The sequence below is a fragment of the Trichosurus vulpecula genome, chromosome 5 (genome assembly GCF_011100635.1).
Source record: "Trichosurus vulpecula isolate mTriVul1 chromosome 5, mTriVul1.pri, whole genome shotgun sequence".
Taxonomy (NCBI): domain Eukaryota; kingdom Metazoa; phylum Chordata; class Mammalia; order Diprotodontia; family Phalangeridae; genus Trichosurus; species Trichosurus vulpecula.
Window position 1 is genome coordinate 224,066,605 of NC_050577.1, and position 16,210 is coordinate 224,082,814.

The 16,210-nt window shown below is 36.1% G+C and overlaps 1 pseudogene; it reads left to right on the forward strand.

The window, feature by feature from the left end:
* The first annotated feature begins 439 nt into the window (after nt 1–439).
* Nucleotides 440–16,210, forward strand: part of LOC118851210 — a 78,636-nt pseudogene continuing 62,865 nt past the window's right edge.

Here is a 16,210-nt window from a genome sequence, read left to right on the forward strand (position 1 = left end):
TCTCAATTATTTGCCAAATAAATAACACCAATTTTTTCGGTAAAAATGCATCCTTATCAAATTTTTAGGTAAGACAAAGCTTTGCATGGTCATTCTCATGCTGGATGATAGAGTCAAGGTCCCAAAAGTTTTTGACAGGATAGAGTGTTGTAATGAATCTAATTGGATGACATTCAATGGGGATAATTTGAGTCTTAAAAATCAACTTCATGAATATGGAGTGAAGGAGGGATGATGGATAACCCATCAGTTCATCTGAAAAATGTCTCATATTTTCACTAGATTGAGAGCTCAGTGTGAGTTCAAGTGTGATGTGACAGTCCAAAACGATAATGTTATCCCGGACTACCTCAGGACTGGTATATTGCTAGGCCCATTGTACTTTGTCCTTGATAGACCATATCTTGAGCATTGCGTTGAGTTCTGGTTGACACGGTTGATGGATGCTGACAAACAGCAGGCTATTCAGAAGAGGGCAACTAGAATCCTGAAGAACCTTAAGTCCGTATCATATAAGGATCATTTGAAGGAATTAGGTAATTTAGCGTAGAGAAAATAAAACTTTGTGGGAGACACAGTTTTAATCTTCAAGTATCTGAAGGGCAGTCATGTGGAAAAGGGATCAGATTTGTTCTGTTTGGCCCCAGAAAGCGGAACCAGGAACAACAAGGGAAAGTTATGTGGTAGAAAAATATGAAAAAAGTTACAACTATCCGTAAATAAAATGGGCAACTTGAGGAGGTATTGAAGAAGTTAGATGAACATTTATTGGGTATATTGTACTGATGCTTCCTGATCATGTAAGGATTAAATTAGGTGGAAGCTGACATTCTCTCCACTTCTAAAAATCCATGATCCTGAGAAAGGCACTGTGGGATAGTGAGCTCACCTTGGGAGCAGGAGACATGTAGTGACAAAATAAGTTTTATGAACCTTAAAATTCTATAGAAATAAGAGCTATTGTCATTTTAATCTGAATTTTTACATTACTAGCAATGTGTGACTGAGTAAATCATGGAACCACTTTCATCCTCATTTTCTATAAAACGCAAATAATAACCCTTGCATTTTCTCAAAAAGCCATTGTGAGTAAAATCTTTTGTAAACTTTAAAATGATAAATATGAAGTTATCTTATTAAAATGATCTATATAGGTAGGTATTTTTTCTTTCCTGCCTTGCTTAAATGTATGTGATTTTCTCTGGACTTTTGAATTAGGTATCAGTAATGGAAGAGAAGGAACACATTGTTTTTATGTTAGCAATTACTAAAAATAACTAATTGCCTTAATACTATAAGCCTTATGCTATTAAAGTAAAATTTTAAATAAAGCTTTATTCAAACTTTTTAAAAATAATTTTAAGTAAACTTTAAATAAATTTAAACTTTAAAATTTTAAATAAACTTTAAAGTTTTAAGTAAACTTTAAGCAAGCTTTTAAGTAAGTTTTAAGTAAAGCTTTATATAAACTTTAAGTAAAGCTTCACATAAACTTTATTTAAATAAAGTTTTGAGTAAACTTTATTTAAATAAAGTTTTGAGTAAACTTTATTTAAATAAAGTTTTATAGTATTTAAAAATTCAAAAAAAAACATTCTTAGTAACCTAGTCATATAAAAACCTGCTGTGAGTTAGATTTGGCCTTTCAGCCATGGTTTGCTTGAACCCTGACATAACGCAAGACTGAATGCTGGAGAGTTAGAGGATCCACCTTCCACTCATCCATCCTTCCATTCCACACATATTTATTGAGCATTTATTATGCTTACTCTGATTAAGAAAGAGTCCTAGGACCCATGGAGCTTACAGATTATGAAATATAAGATGTACATACAAATACATTGAAGATATAGAGAGAAGGTATAACAAGAGAAGTGTAAAGAGGCAGTACTGGTTGTAGAATCAAGAAAGTGTGGAGATGGAATTTAAGTTCAGGTTTGAAGGATAGGTAAGAGTCAGGCAGGTGAAGCTAGGAAAACAGTATTCCAGATGGAGAAAACAGTGTGAACAAAAACTTGCAGGTGGGAAAGCATGGGATATGTTTAGGAAAAAGTAAATTATCCAGGTTGGATGGAACATAAAGTTTGTGAAGGATAAAAATGGAGAATAATATTGGGAAGAAGGCCTATGGCCATGTCACAGAAGACCTTTAGTGCCAGGCTAAGGATTTTGAAATTAATTTAGGATGCAAATCTTTGAGTCTAATCAAAGCATTGTGGTAAATGCATTGGAAGGGAAAATTGAGCATAAAAGTGAAAGCATAATTCTTGACAAAAGATATGAGGGTGGTGTAGTCCTGCTGTGGCAGTGGGCATACAGAGAAGGGTTTGGGTTTGACAGGTATTGAAAGACAGAAACAAGATTTAGGGATTGATGGAGTGAAAGAAGAATCAGTGTTTTGAGTGTGAGTGACTGAGATGACAATCATTCTATTTACAACAGAGATGATCTATTGAATGCTAGGAATTAAAACATTAATGGAATGGAATGCATTATATTGGGTCTTGTGGATTCCAAATACCTCCATTATTCTCTCAGTTCTCAATATTTATGTAGTCTGCAATTCTATGGAATGCACTATACCTACCTAGCACATTGACACTTATACAGAGAAATATATTACATGGCAGGTAGGTGATAGGGAGCACCAGGACTAGAGTTAGGAAGGCCTAAGTTCAAATCTGGACTCAGACACTTATTTGGTCCATGACCCTTGGCATAACCCTGTGTACCTCCATTTCCTCATCTGTAAAAAGAACTGGACAAGGAAATGGTAAACCCTTCCAATATCTTTGCCAAGAAAATACCAAATGGGGCCATGAAGAATCAGACACAACTCAAATAACTAAACAACAACATAATGTGGTAGAGTGGATAGAATGTTTGATTTCTAGTCAGGAAGACCTGAATTTGAATCCTGAATCATTCACTAGCTCTATGACAAACCATTTAACCTCTCTGTGCCTCAGTTTCTTCATCTGGTAAAGGGGGATAATAATAGCACTTAGTTCCCAGGTTTCTCTAAGAATTAAATGAATTCACAGTCCTCCATAATCCAGCCCCCTCTAACCTTTCCAATCTCCTTATTCCTTACTGCGCAACAAATATTCTTTTGTCAGGAGACATTGGCCTCCTAGCTATCCCTCAAATAAGACATTTCCTCTCTCATCTCCATACATTTTCTCTGGCTGTCCTCCAAGCCTGGAATGCCTTTCCTCAACTCTGACTGCTGACATCCTTGGCTTCAGTGAAATCCCAACTAAAATTTGACCTTTTATAGGAAGCTTTCCCCAACTCCTCTTAATTCTAGTGCTTTCTCTCTTTTAATTATTTCCTATTTATCCTGTATATTGCTTACTTTGCATGTATTTGTTTGCATGTTGTTTCCCCTATTAGATCAGATTGGATTAGCTCCTTGAGGGTGGAGACTGTCTTTTGCCCCTTTTTTGAATCCCCACCACTTGGTACAGTGTCTGGCACATAATAAGCATTTAATAAATGTTTACTGATTGATTGAGATAACATATATATGCATATATATAAACACACACATACATATATATACATATATGTATTTATGTATAAATAACTATGCCAACCTTAAAACACTATATTTTGATCCTTACTCTTAAAAACATTTGAAGTTTAGCTAAAGAGATAAGAGATGGACAGATGTAGCCAGAATGGACTTTGTTTTCTTTGAATGACTCAGCTCGCCTCACTGAGCTTCCCTGGATGCTGGGGCTTGCTCTTCCGGGGCAGGACCAGAGCTTCCTGTGTGATGAGTCGTGGCGCTGGCTGAGGGGAGGTGTGTTAACGTGGTCTACGCTGGGGGAGGGGCCAAGTCAAGAACCAATCGGCCCTGGTCGTTCAGGCGGCGCTTGATGATGTCAAAAACTCTATAAGAGGGGAGAGGACAGCTTGAAGATCCTCCTTTCCTTTTCCGGTTGGAACCAGAGACACCTACAGCCGAAGCTGAGCTGCCGGTAGCAGAGCTGACTAGAGGCTAGTGGGTAATCTTCTTACCATAGAGGGGAAGCATGTATACGATTTTGTCTTATACCATCTCGCTTCTCTGTGGCCTTCTGATTACCCTTGTAAGGTGGACTTTTTGGGCCTGGAAGCTTTTGATGAAAATATCAAAATGGGGACGCTGGTTTGTGGGCTTGTTATTGTGGAGTGTAAATACATGCTTTAGTTCTCCTGCCTTCTGCCTAGAGAATTCCTTATATCCTGCGGTTCCGGACCTTTTAGGTATATATGAGATTCTCTTTGAAATCATAAATTCTGCCTTCCTAATATAACAGATCATCAATAAAACTAACAAGAAAAGACAATGTCTGATAGAAAATATTTATTAAGTGGCCATTACATATGCAAAGCACCAGCTAAGAACTAGGAATACAAAGACAAAATTGAAATTGACCTCAAGACCTTAAATTTTACTAGGGGGAAATAATATATAAATAGGCATATATTTAAGTAAATACAAAATATTTTTGGAGGGGGGAAGGCAAGGCAATTGGGGTTAAGTGACTTGCCCAGGGTTACACAGCTAGTAAGTGTGTCAAGTGTCTGAGGTTGGATTTGAACTCAGGTCCTCCTGATTCCAGGGCCAGTGCTCTACTCACTGTGCCACCTAGTTGCCCCAAAATATATATTTTTTAAAATACAAATAGTTTGGGGACTGGGGAGAGTAGTAACAACTGGCAGTATCAGGAAAACCATTATCTTAGAGAAATTACTAGAATCAACTTTGAAGGGAAAGAGGGATTTTATGAGTCTGAGGTGAAAGTTGTCTTGGCTTTAGTGGCTGCAAATAATTTGATATGACATGTGCCCATTTGAGCCTAACAAAAACCGTGTAAGGTGAGTACTGCAGATAATCTTAGTCTATTTTGTAGATGAGGAAACAAAGGGCCAGAGAGTTTTAGTGACTTGACAACAGTCACATAGTTCTTACTTGTCAGAGATGATATTTGAGCTCTATCCTTCCTGATTCCAAGGCCAATGCCCTATCCATTTAACTCTCACCAAGAAAGGGGGGCACAGGAAATACATGCTATAGAAATAAAAGATAAGATAATTATGTCCAGGGTTATTAGAGAAAGTTCCATATAAGAGGTGGGGTTTAAACTGAGCCTTGAAGGATAGATAGGAATTATATGGGAAAATATGGGAAAGAACACAAACCAATGCTCAGAGGAAAGAAATTAATATTTTGAGACAGATAACAGGGAAATTTTGCTGTAATAAATGATTCCTCTGAGATAATATTCAGAGATAATGCTTGAAATGTAGAAGTAAAACCATGAAGGTGAATAAGGAGAGCAATGATGGGGGCTGGGAAACTGGCACCTTGAGAAAGAGCTTCATTTATTTCCCACAGTTGGAGCTTCCTACCTGACATGACATGCTCTATGACCTTAGTCTCAAGGCATGACATCACTCCCCATTGCCTGTTCCAAGCCATGATTCCCAGTGTCCAGTCACCATGGCATAATCTTACTGTAGAACTCATCATCTTCTTTCAGTCCCATTGGAGTATGAGGCATTTTGGGGAAATATTTTTTTAACACCCAAAACTCAACTTAATTTGCCCAAGATACAAAAATTCCTATCTGTGGCTCAAGGACAAGAGAGTGGAGGGCCAGGAATTCCAGGCTAAGAACACTCTATTTGAATGTGTAGATAGTAAGAAACCCTAGATTTGAAATCAGGCTCTGTTGATTAATACCTTTTGGCCTTTAGCCAAGTGCCTTTATTTCCTGTGTCATGGACTTGAACTAAAAGAATAATAGCCTCCTTCAGAACTAAATACTATGATGTTAATATAAACTGTTGAAAATACTTAAGGAGGAGCATATTATGATGAGAATTCTTCAAACCCTTAGATTACATGCCAAAAGCTTGAAGTACACGTTTTAGTCCACAGAGGATACTTAAAAAAGTTTTTGGTTGGCATCCAAATAATAGATATTTTTTTTGAAATATACATTCTCTTCAAATGACTTTTTCAAGTTTCTATCCAATTTATTTGTCATTTGCCTGAAGATTTTAAATAACTTCTCTAGTCAATTTTTCCTCTTGGAGCAGTAGGTTCTAAATCATAAAAATTATTATCAATAATATGTATAACGATTGTGCAGTTGCCTGCTACACTCAGTAAGGAAATTCAGTATTTGATTAAATGAATTTCTTAGAAATACAATCACAATATTTATAATCTATGAGCTAACATCTTTTCATCCATCAGTAGCAGAAATCTTGACCATTTTAAGCCTTATTCAATGCTCTTCATGAGTTACTGTGACCAATGAAATCCATCATTTCGTGGTCAGCTTCTTGTTCATGACCATTTCTGAACTTAGCTAAGCTGTCCCTGACTGAATACCATTCTAGCTTATAGGCTAGGCCCTACCAGAGCTTATGGCCCACTGGTAAAACCTTACAGAGCATATAGATGAAATGTCAGAGTAGGACTTTAGAGAAGACCCCAAATGATCTTGTGATTTACATTTCCTTACATGTTTTCCATGAGGATAAAAACTACACAACCCAAATACTTCACCAGTATACATAAAATAATCAAAGAAGCAGAGGGCAGATGCTCTATTCAATCTGACCAACTGAATTTTCAAAAGGCATATCAGGGACCTAAAATCTGAGGGCTACTGTGAAGGGGACTAGGGTGTATGTGTGTGTGTCCATACATATATTACATACATATATACACATACCTACATACATACACATACATGTGTATGCATGTGCATATATACATACATATACATACATATACACATACACATACACACACATACGTACACACCCACCAACTATGCTCAAGGAGTTTAAATTCTGTTGGTGGGAAACATGTAATGTGGGTAAGTAAACACAAGACATATAGATTGGACCTGCCTTGTTATTTTATTGGCATTGGTAAGACCCAGATGAAGAAACTCCTTCTGTCAATGTAATATTAAATGATTTGCCAAGTATCACATAGCCAAGAAATGTTGAAGTGAAGGGGAAGGGAATAAACATTAATACACCACCTACTATGTGCCAGCAATTGTACTAAGCACTTTTTACAGATATGAGCAGAACTAGAAGCCAGGTCTTCTTGACTCTGACTCCCTGTCCATACTGTCATTCTGCCTCCTGAAAAATAAAATGTATATTCAGTAAATTCAGGAAGTTGGGAGAAGGCAAAACCAACAACCAGGACAATGCAGAAGGGTCTCATGTAGAAGATAGGAGTTGAGGTAACCTTTGAAGAGCTTTCTAAGAGGTGTGTGTTAGGAAATAGTTCAGTCTCTATGAAGGACTTGTGGAAAAGTTTGAAGAAGGATTGTACCATATGAACAGTGGGGATAGGCTGCAGTCTATCTCACTGGAAGGAATGACCATGCTGTTAAGATTCATTACCATGTTATGTATGCAAATTATTCATAAGTTAGATTCAGAGTCTGAGAAAATCATTGAAGCATTGAAATCATTGCCACCATATGAAAACTGGGATTTGTCCTCTATGAATATCAATTTCTTTATTTACAAAATGAGTATAGTAATGCTTCTGATACCTCAAAGGGTCAATGAGTCTACAGTTAAATCAATTTGCTAACTTTAAAGTCCTATATAAATGGATGTATTATAATGGTTGTTATCATTATTATAGAAAAATCATTCATCCCATCTTGTTCAGGGAAGATCTAATACAAATGGTCCTGGGACAAGCCACTATCCTACTATATTTAATGTTCTGCAGACTACTGAAAAATGGATATAATAACTGTTTCTTGTATTTGAACTGTCTTACGGAATAGATGCATCTTCTGTATTTTTATAGAAAGGATGCTTGGTACAATTCCTAAAGCAGATGTAGTAGCGAAGGAATGATATGTACCTCATCCCATGTGATATGGTCTTCTTTGGGAGAGAGCTTTTCAATATCTGTAACTTGGAAATTGTGAAAACATTGTACAACGACATTTATATTAAATGGTGTTCTTGAGTTTTTATGAATCAGTGTCATGCCTGTTTCTGTAATATTAGTTCCAGGTAAATTTATTGGTTGAGTGTTCTGGAGTATCTTGAAGTCTGTACTCATAATACATATCTGCATGTTGTCAAGAGGCAGCATGAGGTAGTGGATGGAGGTTTAGCCTGGAAGTCAAGGAGATCTCAGTTCAACCCTGGCTCTGAAACATAATGCTTGTGACCTTGGGCAAATCACTTAACCTCTTAGTTCTCCAGGCAATGCTCTAAGTCTAAGTTGTAGAGAAAGTTCCACCCTACATTGGTATAGGGACCTTTCTCCTCTGGGCGTTCCCTATACTAATGAAATAAAATGCACAGCTATTATTCCATTTGTAGGATAAGGATTTGTGGTATATCAATCTATGAAAAATAGCAAACTTTTCATTTAAAATTCTAGCCACCAGATCATGATCTCCTATGTTTTCACCAAGTGCCAGATTTTTGCTGGCTGCAGTACTCCGCTATACGGTTTCTACTGCTTTGATCATTAAGTCTTAGTTCCTTAAACATAACTCTTCTGTCACATCTGGTGGTACTGCCTTGTTCAGAAACTGCTATCATCAAATCCTCTGTTTACATAAGGCAACCTGGGAGATTCAGCCACTGGTTCAGCCCTTCTCCATGTAGCATATATTTGCTGAGTTCATGTGGATATCATTCATGGAAGGCCTTTGGATTCTACTCTTTAATATTAGCTCATGCATGGATTTCATCTGGAAGTAGACTACTTGTGATTACATTCAACAAATCCAATGGTGAATACCTGTTGCCATTGTGTGCTATTGCTCAGTGAAGTAATGTCTTTTTGTTAAAAAAAACCAAAACTTTTCTGTCTATCATGACTTCTGAGAATCTCTATAAATTCTTTTTCTCCTTTAAAAATTTGTTTTAACAAGGTTTTGAGTAGAAGCATGACTTTTTTCTATTTGCCTTTGGGTAACGAGACTGTCTCTGATTAATATTATGAAAGTTTTTGTTAATATAGTTTTCAAATTTGCTATGGTTCTTTTCAGTTTTAGAACAGTATATTAAAAGTAGTATTCCACAGGTGTCAATTGTTTTAAATACATTTTCCTGTTGTGTTTTTATTTCAAATATAGTAAACATCTTAGAATATCCAGCCAAAGAAATGATGTGAAGAAATAATGCTCATATGAAGAATTGTGAGTGATTAACAACCATATGAAACATTACTCTAAATCATTAATAAGAAAAATAAAAACATCAGAATAACTCCAACATGGTAAAGATGACAAACTGGGAATAATCAATGTTGGAAGGCATATGGAAAGACAAACATACTGTTGATGGAGCTACAAATTTTTTCAAACATTACGTAAAATAATCTGCAATTATGCTATAAATGTGAGTGAAATCTCCACACCCTCTGCAGAGATCCTAGTGCTAGACATACACGCTATGGAGGTAGAAAAAGAAAGGTACTGTGAAGTTCCTGCAAATGGCCCTAAATTCACCCTAATACACCCAAAATCTTAATGAATTTATAAGATTTAGTCATTTAAAACTACAGTAAGACGTTTGAGACAACCTGTATTTATAATACTATTTATGGTAGCAAACAAAGTAGATGCCTATCAGCAGGGAAATGATAAACCAATAGCAGCATATGAGCGTATTAAAATATTACCATGCCATGACATATAATATGAAGGATACAGAGATTCATCAGAAAACTTTTAGCAACTGAAGCAAAATGAAATAAGCAGATTGACGAAAATAATAGCCATAATAACTATAACAATGTAGATAGAATAAATAATAACAGCAATCAAAACTGAAAGCCGCATAATTATGATGATCACATGTTGACCTAAAGAATAAAAGTGGAGGGGGCGGAGCCAAGATGGCAGCTGGAAAGCAGGGACTAGCATGAGTTCCCCACCAAGTCCCTCCAAAAACCTATAAAAATGGCTCTGAACCAATTCTAGAACTGCAGAACCTGTAAAATAGCAGAGGGAAGCAGGGCTCCAGCCCAGGACAGCCTGGAGGAGGTCTTTCAGGAACAGAGCTGGGAGCGGAGCAGAGCCCAGCAGGGCTGCGTGGACCAACCAGACCAGGAGCCGGGCAGAGCGGGCCCTGGCGCCCAGAAACAGTGAGCTGTGGCAGTTACCAGACTTCTCAACCCACAAACACCAAAAAAAACAGAGAAGAACTGCAGAACCCACAAAATAGCGGAGAGAAGCAGGGCTCTAGCCCAGGACAGCCTGGATGGTCTCTGGGTAAGGTCTATTCTGCACGGAGCTGGGAGCAGAGCAGAGCCTAGCATGGGTGGCGCAGACTAACCAGACCAGGAGCCGGGCAGAGCATGCCCTAGCGCCCTGAATCAGTGAGCTGCAGCAGACTTCTCAACCCACAAACAACAAAGACCAAAACATACAGCCAGAAGAAGTCAACAAAGTCAAAGAGCCTATATCAAAAGCCTCCAAGAAAAACATGAACTGGTCTCAGGCCATGGAAGAGCTCAAAAAGGATTTGGAAAAGCAAGTTAGAAAAGTAGAGGAAAAATTGGGAAGAGAAATGAGAAGGATGTGAGAAAACCATGAAAAACAAGTCAATGACTTGCTAAAGGAGACCCCAAAAAATACTGAAAAATACACTGAAGAAAACAACACCTTAAAAAATAAACTAACTCAAATGGTAAAAGAGCTCCAAAAAGCCAGTGAGGAGAAGAATGCCTTGAAAGGCAGAATTAGCCAAATGGAAAAGGAGCTCCAAAAGACCACTGAAGAAAATACTACCTTCAAAATGAGATTGGAGCAAGTGGAAGCTAGTGACTTTATGAGAAATCAAGATATTATAAAACAGAACCAAAGGAATGAAAAAAAAATGGAAGATGATGTGAAATATCTCATTTAAAAACCACTGACCTGGAAAATAGATCCAGGACAGATAATTTAAAAATAATTGGACTACCTGAAAGCCATAGAGCCTAGATATCATCTTTCAAGAAATCGTCAAAGAGAACTGCCCTGATATTCTAGAGCCACAGGACAAAATAGAAATTGAAAGAATCCATCGATCGCCTCCTCAAATAGATCCCAAAAAGAAATCTCCCAGGAATATTGTCACCAAATTCCAGAGCTCCCAGATCAAGGAGAAAATGCTGCAAGCATCCAGAAAGAAACAATTTGAGTATTGTGGAAACATAATCAAAATAATACAAGATCTAGCAGATTCTACATTAAGAGATTGAAGGGCTTAGAATATGATATTCTGGAGGTCAATGGAGTTGGATTAAAACCAAAAATCACCTACCCAGCAAAACTGAGTATCATGCTCCAAGGAAAAATATGGAGTTTCAATAAAACAGAGGACTTTCAAGCTTTCTCAGTGAAAAGACCAGAGCTGAATAGAAAATTTGACTTTCAAACACAAGAATCAAGAGAAGCATGAAAAGGTAATCAAGAAAAAGAACAAGAAAAAGAAATCGCAAGGGACTTACTGAAGTTGAACTGTTTTGTTTACATTCCTACATGGAAAGACGATGTGTGTAAATCATGAGACCTCAGTATTAGGGTAGTTGAAGGGAATATGCATACACACACACACACACACACACACACACACACACACACATACACACACACATATATATGTGTGTGTGTATGTGTGTGTATGTATATATATATATGTATATGTGTGTGTATGTATGTATATATGTATGTGTGTATATAAATACATATGCATATATATATATAGAGAGAGAGGCCACAGGGTGAGTTGAAGATGAAGGGATGATATCTAAAAGAAATAAAATCATATTAAGGAATGAGAGAGGAATATATTGAGAGAGGGAGAAAGGGAAAGATAGAATGGGGTAAATTATCTCACATAAAAATGGCAAGAAAAAGCAGTTCTGTAGGAAGGGAAGAGGAGGCAGGGAGGGGGAATGAGTGAATCTTGCTCTCATCAGATTTGACCTGAGGAGGGAATACCATACACCCTTAATTGGGTATCTTACCCCACAGGAAAGAAGGAGGAAGAAGATAAAAAGGGGGGATGATAGAAGGAAGGGCAGATGGGGGAGGAGGTAGTCAAAAACAAACACTTTCGAAAAGGGATAGGGTCAAGGGAGAAAATTGGATAAAGGGGGATAGGTTAGGAAGGAGCAAAATATAGTTAGTCTTTCACAACACGAGTATTGTGGAAGGGTTATACATAATGATATGCATGTGGCCTATGTTGAATTGCTTGCCTTCTTAGTGAGGGTGGGTGGGAAGGGAAGAGGGGAGAGAATTTGGAACTCAAAGTTTTAAAAACAGATGTTCAAAAACAACGAAAAAAGAGTTTTTGCATGCAACTAGAAAATAAGATACACAGGCAATGGGGCATAGAAATTTCTCTTGCCCTACAAGAATGGAAGGGAAAAGTGGATGGGAGGGGAGTGGGGTGACAGAAGGGAGGGCTGACTGGGGAACAGGGCAACCAGAATATACGCCATATTGGAGTGGGGGGGGAGGGTAGAAATCGGGAGAAAATTTGTAATTCAAACTCTTGTGAAAATCAATGCTGAAAACTAAATATATTAAATATATTAAATTAAAAAAAAGAATAAAAGTGAAAATGCATCTCCTTCCTCTCTTTTCATACGTGGGACCTAAGGAGATGGAACACAATTTATAATGGTTGCAATGACTAATAGGTTGATAAATTTTCTTAATTTCCTTTTATTATTTTATTTTATTATTTTATTATGAGTGACATTTTGGTAGATGGTGGAGGGATATATTGGTAAATAAAGCTGATGTAAAACATATAAAGGAAAATACATAAATATATATTCATAACATATATAAATAAATGAAAAATGCATAGATGTTTTGTTTCATTTTTAATCATCTGCAGAGCTCTCCTTGATAGCTTTAGGCTGTGTTTCTCTTGCCTGAAGTAGGCTAAGGTATTTTTTAAGTATTTCTTTTGTAAATTGGTTTAATTTGTTCTCCAGATTCAAAGTCAAAGCCTTTAGTTTCTAGCTTTCCTCAGTGTATATTAAGAATTGAATACTTATTGAGTCCCAATGACATGATAACTGGAGAAACAAATCCACAAAATGAAGGAGATACTTTATTCCATCAATTCACATTATGAAAATAAGATATTTTAGTGTAGGTCCTCAGATCTAGAAGCCACATTTCCTTCAATTCAGGGGAAATAAAAAAGGAACTGAAATCAGGGAAAACCATAATGGGCTTACGTTGTCTCTCTAAAACCATACTATATTTGATATCAATTGTTCTTGACATTATTGTGCTGATATGTTTCAAATTGAGGGCCATTTTCCATATGGACTTGAAATATCCCAGCTTTTGTTCTATATTCGAGCCTATTTTATACATTTTTCTCTCCAAGTCAGAGGCTTTGTAGTCATCAGTAGTATAAATATTATGGTGAGTTTAGACAACTTGTTCAGTAAGTAACACAATGATAACAAATTGGTCTTCATATACATAGGACTTTTTGACAAAGACTTATGCACATATAGTTCTAAGTGTTTATGGATTAAAAAAAACAGTATGTAGATGTTTTCCAAAAAGCTGCAAGTGCTTTCCCTAACACACACACACACACACACACACACACACACACACATATATACACACACATTTTTGTGGCATATATTTGAAAGAAATACTGAAAATTTTTTCTTTTGGTAACGGAGATGGGATATCTTCTGTTAAGAAAGGTCAAAACAGACTCATGTCTGAGAAAAGAAATGATAGAGTGCTCTGCTAGGAATTCCAGCAACATTCTTAAGTTTTGGATTAAATAATGATGATCTTATCAAGCCATGCTCTTTCCATTTTGTAGATTTGCCATCACCTACCTTAGTATAACTCTTTGGTTTTTCAGTAGTGATATTCAAGCTTTCTGTTTCTTATTCAATTGAACTGGCGTTGTCATTGGTTTTGTCATCCTTCCACTGTATAGAATACAAGATATTTTCAACATTCTCCATTTTCAGGAATTCTATTTTCTGATTTGATATTCCAGCCCTTGAAGTAAAGTTTTCATTGATGTTGGATGTTTTATTTTTTGTGATTCTTTATATTATATTTTTTTAAAAAAAATTGTTTGCTATTTAATGGAAGCTAGGATTTCTGATACACTTTTATTTTCTCTTTCATATTTTCTCTGTTGGTGATTTGTCCTGCACTATGCTATGCACTAGGTACTAAAAGGAGGTCCCTGATATCAAAGATCTTAGTCCTTTTTAAAAAAAAATCTGAATGTGGTGTCAAATTGCCTTTTTAAAGTATTGAACAAATTCCCAGATCCACCAATAATGTATTAGTGTGCTTGCCTTCCTGCAGCCTTCCAACAATTGTCATTTTCCTTTTTTGACATCTTGGCCAATCTGATAGGTATAAGGTATATCATCAGATTTATTTTTATATGGGTTTCTCTAATCATTAAAGATTTTGTAGCAGTTCTTTATATATCTCTTTTTAACTCAGATTTCATCTTTTGAGAACTACATATTCTTATCATTTGACTCTTTGTCTACTTGAGAATGGTTTCCTATATTTGAATCACCTCTTATAATATATATATATATATATATAGGCATTATTATGTAGTTTATTATATTACATATACATTTTATGTCATATTAATATGATGTTATGGTATTATTAACTTAAATATAATTTATCAGAGAAACTAGTCACAAAGGTTTTTTTTTTTCTTTCAGTTACCCATTTCCCTTTTTGTTTTGATTGCATAAAAATTTTTCAATTTTAAGTAATCAGAATTGTCAATTTTGTTTTATAGGATCCTTTCCATCCCTATTTTCGGTGGGCGAGTTGTATACATTTCCGTATTCAATCTCTTTCTTTGATTTTGTGCTAGGGAAGCGGAAAGATATTTTGCAATAAATAGTATTTGATGCTTCATTTCTTCTAGGAATTCTAATATACCTTGTAAAATAGTTGTGTTTTTGTTTAAAGTTTTGTTCAGAGATATTTTGGAGTTTTCCTCATTATTTGTGTTTGTGCCCTGAACATTCCTGTATCCAAAATATATCTTTATGTTCTATTTCTTTTTCTGTTTACTCATTTCATCCAGCCTCACTTTCTCAACTTGAAATTCATCATGGTCTATCTCTACATACTTTGGGATGGAATGGTAGAGGTTTTATGGCCTTGATATGTATTAATCAGGGTCCTGTCATTGTTTCCTCTGACTCATGTGCTTTTCAAGAATCTCAGAGGCAGCTCAAGTGAAGTACAAACTTTCATCAACCTAAGTGGTCTGATCTACAGTGTTGTCTGACAGCTTGCCTCCCAGTATGAATTTTTCAGAATCCAAACTCTGAGCTGAAATCAGTATAACATTGCTGTAGTCTCCAAATTTCTCTAGCATATCTGTGGTTCATGTTCCTGACTTGCTGCTCCAATCTATATAGCTGCAGGTTTTATGTTTCCCTGGCTACAATTTTAGCACTGTCCCATCCCATCAAAGCATGAATGATGGATTGCAATTTGAGGGGTTTATTGTTTTATATTATTTTGTTATTATGTAAATATGGCATTATTTAAAAAAATACAGTGTTCAGTTTTAGGGGGAAAAACTACCTCTTAAGACAAACAGAATTCTAAGATGAAGCTGTTTTTCTCTAGTGCTTATCACCTGTGTGACCCTGGATGAGTTATGCAGCCATCCTAGTCTTCAGTTTGCTCGTCTACAAAAATGGGGATGGCTGAACCAGATGATTATTCTATCAATCCATCATTCAATCAATGAACAACCATTTATTGAGCACTCTGCCTTAGGACTAGACACTGGAGATACTGGAGGAAAATTGAAAGAATTGCTGCTCTTAAAAAATATGGAGGGAATGTAAAATGAGGGGCCCTTGACATATTTATTCTTTAGACATGTAAAGTTGTTCTCTTTTCAAGACACTATTTCAAAAATAGTCTCATGATCCACATTAGGGAGCTGTTGCATTCATTTTAAACTTTAGCATCTAATACTATTTCTTGCAAAATAACCCTCCTTTTCCCAGGCATCAAACTAAGAGAAATAATGAAGCATAAAGGAAAAACATATCTTTTTTGTATAGTGATTGCTATATAGCCTCTTTTTCATTATTTCTTCATATTTGACATTATGCTGTTGAAAATTATTTTTAATTGCATACATC